This window comes from Pteropus medius, unplaced genomic scaffold (genome assembly GCF_902729225.1).
Source record: "Pteropus medius unplaced genomic scaffold, Ma_sr-lr_union100, whole genome shotgun sequence".
NCBI classification, from domain to species: Eukaryota; Metazoa; Chordata; class Mammalia; order Chiroptera; family Pteropodidae; genus Pteropus; species Pteropus medius.
In genome coordinates, this window is record NW_024349796.1 from 9,467,289 (window position 1) to 9,483,350 (window position 16,062).

Consider the following 16,062-nt stretch of genomic DNA (forward strand, 5'->3'; position numbering starts at 1 on the left):
CGGCATTTCCAGCTGGACGATGCTGAAGAGTACAGTCACTCCTGGACCTTGGTTCACCCATTGGAAAAGTTGGGGATTAGGTCAGAAGAGTCAGATAGATGGTCCCTCCCAAAGTCAGACTGTGCATTTCAACATATCCAAATATCAGCGGTTTAAAATAAATTAGAAAATGTCGTCCATATTCTATCAAGTGTTCTAGTTGCTGCTAAAAATACAAAACAGAAAGCAACAAAAATCTCTCACATAAACACTCTGATCTGCTCATAAAAAACCTCATAGTCTAGAGAGGCAGAATGTAAGAAATCTAGCAAAAAAATAGAATTTAAAACAAAGCTTGATTTTTTTATCATTCCAGCTTTTCTTTGACTTGCATGGACTTACATCAAAACTGCAGCTCTAGCATTTAATTTCCATGTAAATCTGGGCCGAGTTTACCTTGGTATGATTTAGTGAAATTAAAAAGATCTGTAATGTAAGCAAAACCCCTAACCCCATTTCTGTACATTGTAAGTGTTCAAAATGATGAGTTCCCTTCCATAGATTAGACACTGTTTTGTATTTGTGAGCAGTTCAGGGAGATGAATGGGTTTCTAACAGAATCTTATTTCATTTCTTTCTGCATCATAATATAAATGACAATTTATTAGACCCATTTTCCTTCTGTCTTTCCTTCTAGACTGACCTTCTTGAGACTAGCATTGGTATTTTCCCAAACTCTATCCTCAAATCATCTAGAATTAACAAGTGGATGAATGAATGAAGACTGATAGAAGGTATTTATTGCCATAAGGATTTGCAAAGAAATTGCTTTGATAATATTAACTCATTTTTGACATTACAGGTGGTTATTTTAGAAGTTTAACCAAGCTCTGTTTGATTTCTATGTAATACTTGGTTTCATTTTAGGCACAATGAAGGATTTAACAATAAGTCAGTAAAATTACTCTTTTCAAGAATTTTCTAATATATGGGGAATAAGAAAAGTTTAAATGATTACAATATAAGGCAGAAAATGGTATATTCTATAAACAAGACACTGGATTTCAGAGGAAGGATCTCATGGTCTCAGGAAAAAGCATCATTTTTAGATGGCATTTGAGATGAGTCTTAAAACTTGCGGAGTAATTGACTCAAAGAAGGTCACAAGATACATTCCAGGAATATTGAATCCTATTAGCAAATACATGGGACTTTAAAAATTAGAGAAATCCTGAGCATAGCGAATGGGAAAGCAATAGAAACATTATGGGAGTCAGCTTGTCCAGTTGTAAAACTCTTCAAATGCAAGTTTGCAATTGTACATTTTCTTCGAACAATGGAAAAATTTTAAAGGCTTTCGAATGGGGTTATGATGTAATTAAAATTGTGTTTCATAAAGAAAATGTGGCAGCTGTACATAAAATGTATCAGGTGTATCAGGAATAGGATAGACATGGTGGAAAATAAATGCAGATGTCTGTTACAGTAGCCTGTGGGGGAATTGAATTGGGGTCATGGGTTTAGAAATAAAGTAATTAGTTGATACAGAAATATAATGCAGATAGCTTAGCATGTCATTAGCAAGAAAAGAGGGAGAGGTATAGATGAGTCTGATGTTTCAAACTTTTATGGCTGAGAAAAATAATATGTTATTAAACAAGAACATGATCCTCCAAGGGAAGACCAAATCCAGTACGGATGATAAATTGAATTTTAAAATGAGAAGTAGCAACACACCTTTCTTGGGGACACTAAGGAAGGAGAAGTGCATAGGTAGACATAGAAAGACTTTAGAAGGAAATATAATAATATTTTAAGTTAATATAGAAACTATCTTAGTGACTCTAATTGTCCAGGGCATGAGAACAACATCAGTCCTTGACATAATTACAAAATTGGCAGATGACAACCTTATTTCATTCATTCATTCATTCATTCATTCATTCATTCATTCATTCATTTGTTTTGTCTTGCAATCTTCTCACTGTCTTCTCTTGGTCAAGGCGGTCGTTATGGGCTTCATCCTGGACAGGCCCGGAGAAGTTGCCTCTGTTCCTGCTTTGCCTTCTGTTTTCTCTCCCACATGCTGTCGAACACCTGTGGTCTTTCTGTCTCGGCTTCCCAGGGTCTACATCTCAATATTTCAAGGTGAAATCAGGTAACCACATGAGCCAACTTGTATTAATATGAATCGAAGATTGGGGGAGTGCTTTCTTATCTCTCTCCATGAAAGAGTTTGATTTAGCCTGAGACATTTGTACGTTGTTATTGTGCCTTTATTGTTAATTTCTCACAGAGACTGTGCGACGGTAGCTTTAGAACCGATGAAATGCAGAAACAGGAAGGGAGACTGGGGGACTGTATTTGGAGCACCTCAACTCTCAAATTACGACTATGTGTCTCTCGTCTCTCTAGTTAACCAAATGGTAGGCTGTTCTGCTTTCGTTAGGAAACTGAATCCACTGAACTCACTCATTCTGTAAGTTTGGCATTACATGCATCTAATAAAAATGTTGAATCACATTTTTCAGAGAACGCAATACAATGTCTTTCTCGTACAATATTACGGAGGCTTTACGCCAGCTACCTTATAAGTAAAGTAATGTAACATACCCAGACAACTTGCCTTCCAAAGTTGTTATGTGATTTGAATGAAAAATGAAAAAAAAAGTGTAATTTGTGAATCATAGAGTGCTATAAAATGTATAGCATTACTGTTTGTGACTAAACACATTTAGAACATAGTTTTCCATGAAGACTCTGGCATGATTTTCCTGTACATTTTTCAGTATGTTCTATTTCAGTCTCACTCTTTGTTTACTGGTGACTACTGAGGATATAACTGAATAATATAAATTCCCACATCTCATCCTGTAGACTCGCTATTTAATGAGATATTCGCATTATCATAAAACAAAAATATAGACAAAAAAAGACCCCAAATTCCATGTGGTATACTTTACAGCTGCCATCTAACTGAAAATCCCAAATACAGATGCTAATTGGACTTTTAATGAATTATTAAAATAAAAGTAATGAATATTCAGATATGTTGCAAACAATAGTTCAGTAAACTATTGTTGAGAGAATTTCTGAATCCTAAATGAATAATAATGGAAAAACTTAAAAATATGTCAAAACATTTTAAGATTCTTTTTACTTTAGTACTAACTCTTAAAAAGTTAATAAGTTTTATGTTTCCTCATGTGCATATGAGAGGAGATTGTTCTGGGGTGAATCTCTAGTCAAAAAATGAATGCCATAAGTTAAATGTGATTTATTATGCTCTCTCAGGCTTTGCATACTCCTACCATTTTATAGACTTTTATAGCCAAAGAGATATTTATTTCCTTGTATGGTTTCTCTAGACACCTTGATTAATATTCTAGAAACCAAACAATGTGAGTGTAGTGATGGCTGAGGTTACGGTGAGGTGAGTGAGGTACTCTCAAGTATAAAATTTAAGGGTGCACCAAAAACTATCTCAGTAATAAAGATTAATAATGCAATATTTTAACAATAAAAATTAATGCAGAAATCAATGATGAACAAAATATCAAATTTCAAATAAAAGCAGAGTCAGTATTACTGTTTCTAACTTTCGTCTCAGGCTCTAACCGGAATGGGTACCACATTGGTATACAGATATTTTGGGGTCTCTAAAGCTCTAAATTTCTAAATTATCTCCTCTGAATTGGGTCCAGAGGTCAATAATTGGAGCATACATTTATTATCAGAACTGACAAATATTTTAATGTATTTTTCAATTATCTATTTTATTTTTCAAAACTTCTGTAAATATTTATAATGTTATCTTGGTGAGTCTTGTACATGGGCTATTGAACAATTTAATTTAATTCATATACAATTTTATTCATTTCTCAACCAGCACCCCACAACCTAGCATGGAAGCAGTCAGGGGATCTTAAATTGAATAACATAGTTTGGCAAGCCTCTTTAATCTTCGGCACAAACTGGAAGGCACCGAGAGATGCCCACGGTGTAAGCCTGGGCTAGAGCTGGCCCTCTCTAGACTGGCCACACCGTGTTCCCATGCCATGGGCTCTGGGCATCTTCATGATGCTGGGAGGCTTGCTTGCCCAGACTCCGTCTTTCTAGCTGTATTTATGAGCCTTTGAGGATCTTCTGCCTCAAATGTTGTCAGCATTTCGAACAGCGTCTTCTCTGTCCTTAGCACAAATTTGGTATTTCTGGGATTTCTTTCTGTTCTTGCAGAATCTTTCCATCTTTTTGGCAGCCTTCAAACTCACTCTGTTTTTATCTCTCTTCTTTTAGAACTTCTGAGTTAATCATTCCAGAGATGAAAGATCTTTACAAAGGTAAGAAGCTCTGTTGAATTCAAGCAGTTTCGGCTTGAAGAATGATAAAGTGCTTTTCTTGGGGAGGAAAAAATGTGGGTAGAATAAACAAATTACCCCACTGCACCTATCCAATAGTATTGAAATGTATATTAGATTAGATTGATCCTAGCATGCTTAATAGATATTGGTTGTACTTAACACTTCTCTCTTCATATATATATATATATATATATATACACACACACATACACAAATAAATGTGTTTCTTTACATAGGTTAATATCTTTTTTACACATGGATAGAACTTTTAAGATAGAAATTTCACTGAGTAAAAATGCAATTCCAAGTTTTTGAAGAGCTTGTTGCTTCATTATCTGAAAGCATATGAAATACTGCGGGCAAGGTTTTTCCTTTTTGCTAAGGAATCTACTGAGTCCACCACAAAATTTGGCCCAGGAAGAACTGACACAGGACATGGCACTCTATGTACACACAGTGTCAACACAATAATTTAATACACTATGTGTGTATTTAGAACTTTACTGTATTCTTGCTGCCCTCTAGTAGACTTATTTCTTTGAGTGCTTACTAAGAAAATGGATAATTTATCTTTATAACCTCAATTTCCTGCATGATTCCAACTTAGAGATGTTTTTAATATATATTTGTTGAATGAATTAAAAGGATTCAATTAATTCTATATGATTTCATTGATAAAATATGTATGTCCATATATGAGCTACATAAAATATGTAACTTCTAGAAATTGTACAAAACACTATATGCTTATATATTCGTATATTACCTATTTTACAATATATATTTCATATAGTTTTATATATTTTATGAAGTAATATAATATATATAAAACTATAAGCATTATATAAAATATATGCCATTGTCTATTATGGTATAGTTAGATATCAAATTACAAAATTTAATTTCCCTTTACATTACGTGGCTATATATTTTCCAAGAAATATTAAGAAACAAAAAATGTAAAACTTCCATACCACATGATAAATAAAAAATGACCTTTCATTATACTAAATGTATTAGGGTTCTCTAGAGAAACAGAACCAATAGGATAGATAGGTAGATGGATAGAGAGATGATAGAAAGGTAGGTAGGTAGGTAGATAGATGGATAGACAGATGATAGATAGGCAGACAGATAGATAGATAGAGATATCGATAGAGACAGAGATAGAGATAAAAAGATTTTTTTAAAAGAATTGTCTCAGGTCAGTCTGTGTTGATGTGTTCTGCTACTTAAGGCAGAAAATGTCCTAATTGCTATCTTCAGGATTTGATGCTTTTTTTTTTTTTAAATCACCAGGAACATTCTTTGTTCTTCCAGAAGCTATCAACTGAACAATTCCAGGAATTAATTTAAAAAACTCTCATTAATTCCTGATGTTAGTAACAAGAAGTTACAGTTACTAATGACAGAAGACAGAAGGGTAGGGGGCTATTCAGTGCTTTCTTACTACCTACTTTTAGAACTGAATTGTGAACTCTTTAAAAATAAATACTTTTATACTACATCTGGTAAAATGCTGGGCAGATAATAATTTCACAATAAATTCTTGTGCAAATGATACCTGGACAAATCAGCAATTTTTCTTCAGTATCCTAAATAGATTTTTAAAGGAACATTACTAGGTTACAGGAATTGAACTTTGCTGTTTTTGTGGAATTGTACCAAGATTTTACTCAAAAGATTTATTAAGAGAATGGAGAAATTGTAAGATTTCTTGTTTCAGGCATCTACGATGGTATGCTACATCTAATTTTTTTCCCCACTATGACTTGTATGTAGAGCAAAATGACAATAGAGATGATCTACTTCCTTTTTTTCCTTGTAAGATCACATAACAAAGTAGAATAAATGTCAAAGGAAACAATAGCAATGCATAATCTCTGGTTATATTTTTCAAATGAAAGAAAGTCTTCCAACATGTCCTCTGGCATGGTATAGCACTAACTTTTAAAATGTTCTTTCCCTTTGCTTTGACATTCTACAACCTGTCAAAAAATAAGTTTGAGCTGATGACGTGCAATGGCTAGTAAGATGATTGGACAATGGCGACCCTGCCATTGACTGACTTATCTTTAGTTTTATAAGCAGTAGCATTTACTTTCAGATGACAGATAAGTCATATAATTAGCACGAGCTTTAAAAAGTTAATTATAAAGAGATCATAACTGAAAATGGTTGATAACACCAACACTTTTGATGAGTTATAGACTTTCATATTATTTCTTATCATCTTATATCAAATTTTTCCATATAAGTTGGATAGTTCTCAAACAAATCTTAATTGATGAGATTGGATGGTAAAGAAAGGATAGAAAGAAAAATTACCTATAAAATATTTCACAGCATGATTTGTTTTACTTAAAATTGCTGTGCAATAAAAAAGCATTCACCAGCTACAATTGAATGTGCGTGAGGCAAACCATTCTTATTTTTTAGACTTATTTAAGTAAAACAATGTTATTTTGTAAATTCCATCAATTGGCATTATCATCATCATCATTATTATGATTAGTGCAAACATACAAGAGAGCAGGTTGTTTCTCATTTCCAGTGAGGCTCCTCTTTTCAGCCATCAAGCTTGGAATTCTTCGATGTTTTTTTTTTCTCCAGTTTATAGAGATATAACTGGCAGACAACATTGTATAAGTTAAAGGTATACAATAGGATGACTTGATACATGGAAATATTGCAAAACGATCATCACAATAAGATTAGTTTACACATCTATTACCTCACAGAGTTATCATTGTGTATATGTCCAAGAAGAAAATATTAGAACTTTAGTTTATGGCTATTTTTATCTAAAATGAAGATTTACACAAAGGTTTATTATAAAAATAATACAGATTGAGGCTGGCGGCCTCACTCTGGGTAAGGTAAAATTAAAAATTATATGGCTTATTGTTTTTACTATTTAATTTCAACAAAATAAACAAGTTGCTTAAAAAATTCCTGCCACGAAAACTCAGATTGAAGATAACTGCCAGAGAACTGTCATCTTAGCTTCTTGTTTGGCATATACTGGGTGGGTCAGTAAAAGCTAAAGCATTCTAACCTAATTATACTATTGCATGGTACTTGACATTTATTTTTAAAAATAATCACATTTTATTAGGCCTTTCTTGGTAAATGCAACATTTTTTTCATTGTGAGTAAGAAAGAAACTCATGCCAATGAGAGAGCATTTTTAAGACAGATATTTGGAAATATTTTGTTGCGAATATTTCACCCATAAAATCTCTCATTGCTCTTCACATAAAAAAGATTTAGAAACCACTTTCTAACCAGTTCATAAGAAGAGCTGGCTCAAGGAATACAGAAATGTAACATAAAGTTCAATTTCAACAAAATCTTGGCCTAATTATATATGGATTGATAAATGTGTATCATGATTATTAATGCAGCCAATGGAACATTTCTTCTATTTGTATTTAAGCGTTTCCAAGGTATTTTATTTAGCTAAAATGATAATGTCAGCTCTTAAACCCAAGTACCAAAATATACTCTCCTTAAAAAAAAACCTTGGTATGCTATAAAAATATTGAGGCATTTTCAGTAAGAAAGTTTTCTTACACTAAGTACACTCAGCCAATAAATGATTTATTGAAGTATTTGAGTCATTTTTGAAGAATTATATTTTGTGTATATTTTTAAATGTACGCAATTTATTAGCTCAATAGTAGGTGAATGTAATGTGAAATGAATGCATGTACTGAGGGGCATGCTCAATTCACTCTTTTTTTTGTTTCTGATCAGAATGAGTGTTCAGAAAATTCTGGAGACTACCTGAAACAACCTCAGAAAGAGATTCTTAGTGACACACCTCTGAGAATGCATATTTTTTTCTTCTTTTTCTGCAACATATTCTGGAATTCATCCACCACCTTCAGCCTCTGGTTTTATTCTCCTCTGTTCTTTAAAAATCACATTCATTCCTTTCTACTTTTTTACTAGATTATTCTTTCCATCCTTGTCAGCAAATGGCTCATTATCACGGACTTTCAAAAGTGTTTTTATACTCTTTTGTCTTCTTCTCCAGTTGGAGATTCACATCTCTTCAGGAAGCAGGAAACTGGCAAGTCCCTCAGGCAATGGGACAAAGAGCTCATCTGCAGGTCACCGGAACAGGCCTCCTCAATCCATTCCCAGGGAGGGTCAAGTTGAAGTGCTTTTTTCTTCTTCATTTTCTGTGAAGGCTGCTCTTAAACTTCTCCCGTTGATTTTCTCCCCACCATCAGGTAATCTCTGCATTAACGAGTAACACTAATTCACAGAGACGAATCAAACCCGATCCTCTTAGGTAGCTGCAGCAAACACTAGGGATATGCCCGAATGTCTCACTCCAGAGAAAAGAGGAAGCAGATCCCTCATGTTCTGAGAGGTTTGCTTGCATCTTGACTCTTAAAAACTTTGTATTTGAAAAATAAGTATTGCAAATGGATTTTACCGAGAAGAGCTTATGTTTACATTTGGTCATTTTATTTATGGTTTAAAAGGTTTATACTGAAGAAGTATGCATTGAGAAAACGGTAATAAATTAAAAGTAATTTGATTAAGTACATACCTTTACACATACACACAGATCTAAATGAAATAATTAAAAAACAAACAAACAAAATAAATAGTAAGGGAGGATTCCTCCTTTGTTTTTCTCTCCTCCCATGTGACAATACTATTCAGCATAAATGAAAAACAGAGCAACAAAAATTGGAGGGCAGCTTCTGCTGGTAAATATACTACATACAGGTGAGATTAGCAGCCTCACTAGTGCAGAGTAACTGAGATGGTCGTGACTCCTAGCTACAGTCCTTAAAACTCACCAACCACAGGAACAGAAAAACACGATCGAAGTCCTGGGAACGCAAGTTGAAAGCCACTCGATTAATTACGCTGAATATCTTTCTTCATTGAGGGTTCTCCAGCTGGGCTTTCCTTTTAAAGGGCTGGCTAGACCTCTGCCATATCTTATATATGCTGAAAAACTGGATGAAAATAAAAACGAGGCCATCATCTGGCTGCTTAACTCTTATGGCATTAAACTTTGTTCCGTAATTTAAAAAGCATCCACGTTCTCATGGAATGTTTTTGTATTTATATGATTGACTGCTGTCATGCACACACAGTTTTCTATTAACATATTTCCATAAACATTTATTGCAAAATTTATTTCTATGTAGAAAACCTCACAGCCATCAAAATTCCAAAAAAGTATGTTCCAGTCACCTTGTAAGTCAGCAGATAACAGCCTCTGCCAGAGGTAAATTTTTTTTCCCCCAGCAGTAAAATTTCGACACAGGAAGACCAAAGGTCCGATCTCATAAAGCAATCTCCCTCTTCCTGTCTTTTCTATTCAGCTCCTAAGCTTAAAAAACTATGTTTAGGTTGTTGGCATTTTCTTACAACCAGAAGGAAACTTGACATACTTTCTAGAGGTAGAAAAATCTGAAAGTACAGAAAGCTCAAAATAGCACTTACCTTTAAGATAAGTGAAACATATTCAAATTTAAAGCATAGTTACCCTTTTGATTAGTAACTTACGATGTATAAAACATGCAGCATGCTTAGAGAAAAGGTGCCATATGAAAAGTGACTGCAGCTATGAGGAAGCGCGGTGTGAAAATTATAACTTAGTTTTAAATGTCTTTTAATGCCAATTTAACCATTTGAAGAAAAACAAACGATGATATTTTCCTATAAAGTTTTCCAATCAATTAGAAAGTGTTTTTTTTTTTTTTATTCGTGGCACAGATCAGAATTTAAATGAAATCACTTTAAATCAGTGTACAGGTCTGCATAAAGACCAAGAGAATAAAGTAGAATTTTACTTATTGTTTTTGTATCATAATCCCTTATGTCATCAAATTAAATAAATGCAAATATAAAATTACTTTCTAATTTGTTATGTTCTAAGTTTTTAGAACATTATTAGTGGATGAGAAAGGCAGGTTAGAGTAGAGAGGGAAAAGGGTTGTATTTAGTTACGTGCTGATTTCTTTCCATTTATTTTCTAGCCTAAGAAATTGTGCCAAGAAATCATTTTCCTTTGGAGCTCTGTCTCAGACTAAATGAGGACAGAAGGGACTCAGCTGAGGTGAGGGGGACTTGGGGAGATAAACAGTGACTCGTGATGTATAAGTCAGTTTTAGGACTAATCACAAGCAAATTCGAGGACTGTCGAAAGAAAGGAGGCATAGAGCTATGGATGGACATTAAGGCAGCTGAGCTGTACCAGGTCCAGGGGCCCTCTTGTTAAATTTATCCATTGGCTATGCATTCGTTGAATACATATGTGCACATGCATCTGTGACATGATGTAGGTGTTCTAAGGGTTAAGGGAGCCTTGATGAGGCCGAAGGGTGTTTAAGAGCCACCAAGTCCCCTGCAAAGTATAACTGGCCATGCTAGCACAAGATCCTTCATTAGTCATGTTCAGCCACGTGATGGATAAAGCTTCTTGTCTAGAGATCGCAATTCTCCTGCTTTGTAAATATTATTGGTCTCAGTTTAGATTATAAAATAGATTGCATTCTTTTTTGTCTAAGAACATGCATTTAATTTCAATTTGAACAGTTAACCAGATTTTATTCTTTAGGGGAAAAAAATTGGCTATATTTACAATTCAAATAAATAGCATTTGAGTTCAAATTGATGTAAGTTCTGCAGAGAGTATCTGATGACTGGAAAGTATCGTTACTATTGAAGGTGAGAGGATGCTTAAGAAGAATCTAGGAAGATTAGTAGGAACGTATGAAGAGAGTGACCTAAGTAAGAGAGGGCTCTAGATGAGAAGAAATGCAGTGGAACCTGCTGGAAGCCAGTTCTCTCAGTGGGAGCTCTTGGTAAGGGTGAGCATCTCTTTCTAATGGAAGGTTTTCTAACTTCAGTGTCAGGTCAACGGTATGAGAAAAGTGTGCCTCTTAGCAAGATGATATGGGATTTATGTCTATCCTCCCGCGATGGGATATGCTGACCTTCACGAAGTAATCTCTGGTTAGTGAATATGCTCAGGGCTTGGGTTACTCAACTACTGACTCTCTTCAGTTTTTTCCTTCACAGATAATTTATTTTCATATATGATTATTCTGCTTTATAGTTCAAGTTCTGGCTATTTAGGATTTTCTTTAAGCTGATATTTACCTTTCATTTTGATTTATCTAGGAAAAAATAAAGTCAAGTGATTTATATTTTGTAACTAGCCTTCGTATTTTTGGGATACAGGCAAAGATTTCAATTACATACCCAGTTACGTCCTTCATATTAGAAGACATACTTGATACAATGAAAATCAAGCAAGCAGATATAGTTCAAGGTGAGTTGAGACCGTAGGCGAAGACCAATAGATGCACGTAGGCCAAATAAAGAGTCCGATAAGGGCATTTGGTAGCTTAGGTGCTACTATTTATGTTTAAATATGTCTTAGGAGACTTTTTCGAAGGATGGTAACCCTACGAGTGCTTCAGAAGCTGGCTTCTGTATAGACGAGACTAGAAACGACAGCGAGCAATTACAGCAGCGTGGGAGAGATGACGAGGGTGAGAACTGAGGGAGCAGGAGTGGAGTGGAGTGGAGAGGCTGGATCCTAGAGCTGTTTGGGAGATAGCTGTAGAGTGTTGGTGCTATTTGGCGATGAAGACTGAGAAGGTGTGATAAATTATGCTGCATTACTTTAACAGACCACTGGGTATTTATAATTATAAAATCTAATTAAAATGTGAGATATCTTTACAGCAAGCCAAGTTCGAAAATATAATTTAAAAAGTGTATGCGAATTATTAAGAATGTGTGTGCATGTCGGCAAACTATAAATTAAAAAAAGAAAAATTTATTCGAATGTTAAGGACGATATCTTCAAGAATTTTTTATTGCACCCTCATGTTGTTTCAAAACAACACTTTCTGCTGACCTTAAATCACTTGAATTCAAATAGAAGTTTATTTACTTGAATTGTAAATGTAATCAAGTAAAATAAATAAAAAGAAAGTAAATAAATGCAATATATCATGTATATAAATATAAAAAATAAGCCAGCTCTTTGACAGCTCTAATAAGATAAACATTATTTTATGTGAAACATGATTGAATTCTGTTACTTATTTGAGCATCTTCTTGTCATCTTGGACAAGGAAATTAAACCCTCAGGGCCATGATATCTTTGTTTGTAAAATGGAGATCAGGAGCTATATATCTCAAAGTCTTAGAAAGGAATAAATGAGATAATATGTACAGAGTGCCAAGCCAAATGCCTAGAAAATGTCAGTTGTCCAACATAGGTTAGTAACATTTTCCCTGCCCTCTCCTGAGATAAACCTGCATCGAGTAAAAGCTATTTGTACAGCAGGCCTTCCAGATAACACAGAGGACCACGAAGCTTCATATCTGTTCTGGGAATTTATGAAGAAAGCTTCTCTTAAGGCTTATGACAGAAAGATGGAGGTATAGCCATCAAGCCATATCGTTTGGTCAATATTTATATGAATTCAGTGCTGGAGTATAGTCTCAGATCCCTCTGTTCTGGGAAAGGTCCCTTTCTTATGGTCTCCATTTCACTCGTATGAGTCTCTCATAAGACTTATCAATGTATGAACTAAGAAACGGTTTGTGTAGTAGATACGCCACTCAGGCACAAGCTAAAAGATGCAAGAAATATCCCAGAGTTTGTAAAGCTGATCTTTCCCTGGGTGTTCCCCGGGATCCTTCAGACAAAATATGAGGGAGACGTAGCCTCTTTGGCTATTGACCATTTGTCCCCATAGGTCACCCCTAGGATCTCTGTTGACCAGGTAGCATTCATCCTTCAAGCCAGAAGGCATTTTGCTCCTTTGAGAATTTTAGGCCTTCAAGCTAGAAGGCATTTTGCTCCTTTGAGAATTTTAGCAAGGATGCCCGTGCACTCGGCTACCTGTGGCATACGGTCATTTCATGCTGGATTTGTCAGTCTCTCTGCAGCCTCATGGGAGTTGGGGTGACGGGAGTGGAGGAGGAAGGGGCCTCTGCACATGTGTGGCATTGTGACTTGAAAGGAGGAAGCGCTCTTTCCCCTGCTTCCGGCCAAGATGGCCTTCTTCCGTACCGACGCATTTCCCTTTTACAGCAGTGAACATAGGGAAGGAAAAGGCAGCAAAATCATCCAGGCCACTCAGCTCTGTGCATCCCCAGAGATCTGCCTGCTGAGCCCACGTATCATTGAGAAAACAATTGTTAAAATGTTATCAACTATAATTAAGTCCTTAAAAACCTCCCATGGTACTTTTTATGAAATAAGATATTCTATTTATGAAAAAAATGTAAGCAGGAAACCATTCCAATCAGTGCTAGTTTTGTATGCATGGCGAGGTCATCTGACAGGAAAACTAGAAAAGGAGACATATATTTAACAGAGATCTTTATGTTCAAGTGTATAATCTCAGGATTGCAACTGTAAAATTTCATCGCAATATAACTGTTTAAAGGTGATCGAAACAAAGAAATTCCATTTGTTAGAGTTTTCTTTTCATAACTATAAAAAGGGGGGCAAAGAAAAAAACTTATCGTTATAAAAGTTGGTTCTTGGGCTTTTGCTAAAAATTTCAGTGAGCGTTTTACATGGCACATTAATTAGCTAAAGTTGTGATATTATTGCATCAAAATATATACCTTAAGGTCAGATACCACCAAGCATTTATTTTTATCATTCACATATCTGTGGTTTGGCTAGAGTGGCTCTGCTTCAGACTTCGGGGTGAGTTCGGATCTGCTGGGCTTGTCTTCTCATTTCCCTGGGACCAGCAACCATCTGAGAAGAAACCCCCAGCACAGGCCAAATTCGGCCACAGATTAAAGCCTCCTCTCCCTTCAGGCCCACTGAGATTCCACTGATCAAGGTAAGTCACCTGTGGAGCCTGGAGATAATGGCGTGGTGGGATGTTTACCTCCCATAGATGATGGGGAGGCGTGACAATAGGGAGAGGGCATGGGGCCAGGAAAAATGATAAGCAGACACTGTGAATTCATCAAAAGTTTGTCTAAAGCACTTTTATGGAAAGTTAAGATGACTCTGTGCCAAAGAAACGTGAACTTTAAATAAAATTGTTATGAAAGGTAAGAACAATTTTATTTCAAAATGATTATACGAAATATTTAGTATGCTGCATAGATTTTAAATGGACATATGTAAACTGTTTTGAAAGTCCAAAAATTAATACAAGGCGTTTGACAGTTTCCTCAACATATTTATACTGTGGTGATAGCAAGCCTCCGAAATCCAGCGAATTATACGACATGTTTTTAATCCTCAGGTAATAGTCCAGAGAGATTGTCTCAGGTCGGCAGTAGCACTGTATTCCCCACAATTATTCAGAGACTTAAGCTAAAGGTGGCTCTGCCACCTTCAAGGTCATTGCGGTTTTCTCCATCAAAGTTAGTTAGAGACCCGGGAACGCACACATCACTCGTACTGATATTTTAACAGCCTAGGAAGCCCGTGACGGTGACGCAGCCTAGCTGTGCACCTGGGAGAAAGCAGAGAGCAGACATTAGTGAACATTCGGCAATCTCTGCAAAACTTGTTACAAGTCATCACAGTCCAGTTAAAAAAAGTTGGCTCCTCTGGTTGGGAATACGATAGAAAGAATTTTTAGCACGCATGGCTTTATAATTGGGTATACATAGTATTTGTTAAATATCAGATAAAATATACTTATATCAAAGGGAGAAAAAAACACTGTCAATAAATTTCTTTGACAATGAGCACCTAAAACTTGAGAGAGGGCAATAGAAAAGTAGTAAGCGCAAGTGCAGTAAGGAAATCTGTAGTTTTTACTGTTTAAAGCATATTGCTTTGAATGTGACAAATGAGGATGAAGTTTGTTGAATGGATTAGACTTCAGTAATAAGAACAAAGTGAAATACATAAGCCATCATGCATTTTTAAAGTAAAATAAGAGAGTGTTTGACTTGATGGAATTGCAAACGCTTAAGATTACTATGACTGAAAATATTGCAGCGTGAAAAGAGCCTTAAATCATTAGGCCACCCTTTTATCCTTTTATTTCTTTACCTTGCCTTCCCTTTTTTTGTCTCCTTTGTTCTTTTTGTTCTTAATGAACACCAAGGCAGTTTATCCAAGGAAATTGCAGAAACACTCTTTAATTACTCACCTCTCAAGTATGACTGATTACATGGCCTTTTCTTTCACACAGTCTGGGAAGTTTATACTGTCTGTTTTGTGTCGGTTTAGAACTTGGTGCAATTGGTATTTAGTGATGAGAGCTTTTGAACACCACCCCAGGTTTAAACAAATTGAAGTAAATAAAGTTTTTACCTTTAATATATGCTTTGAAATTTGTACTCAGATCTTAACTGATCTAAATAAAATGGTATATTTTCAAAACATCTGTAACTTATGTCAAACTATTCAAAATAGCAGTGCTTAAATTTCCAATATCAGCAAACAACAAACACCATTTTTTTAAAAAAAAATCTAATTGCTTTAATTTCATCATCAAATAACGAGGTTTATAATGATTTTTCCCCAAATGTAGTCATTCTAAAATATTCAGTGTTAGGTATGCTTTTTCTCCTCTATTTTAAAATATTGCCTCATGTAAATTCTTTCAGAAATGGAAAAGCCACCTAAAGATGCAAAAAGAGCAAAATGAGTCATGTTTTATGTAGAAAGATTGCAAATTTATCTTAAGCTTTAAAACAGATATGAAGTTGATATATAAATTTAATTATACTG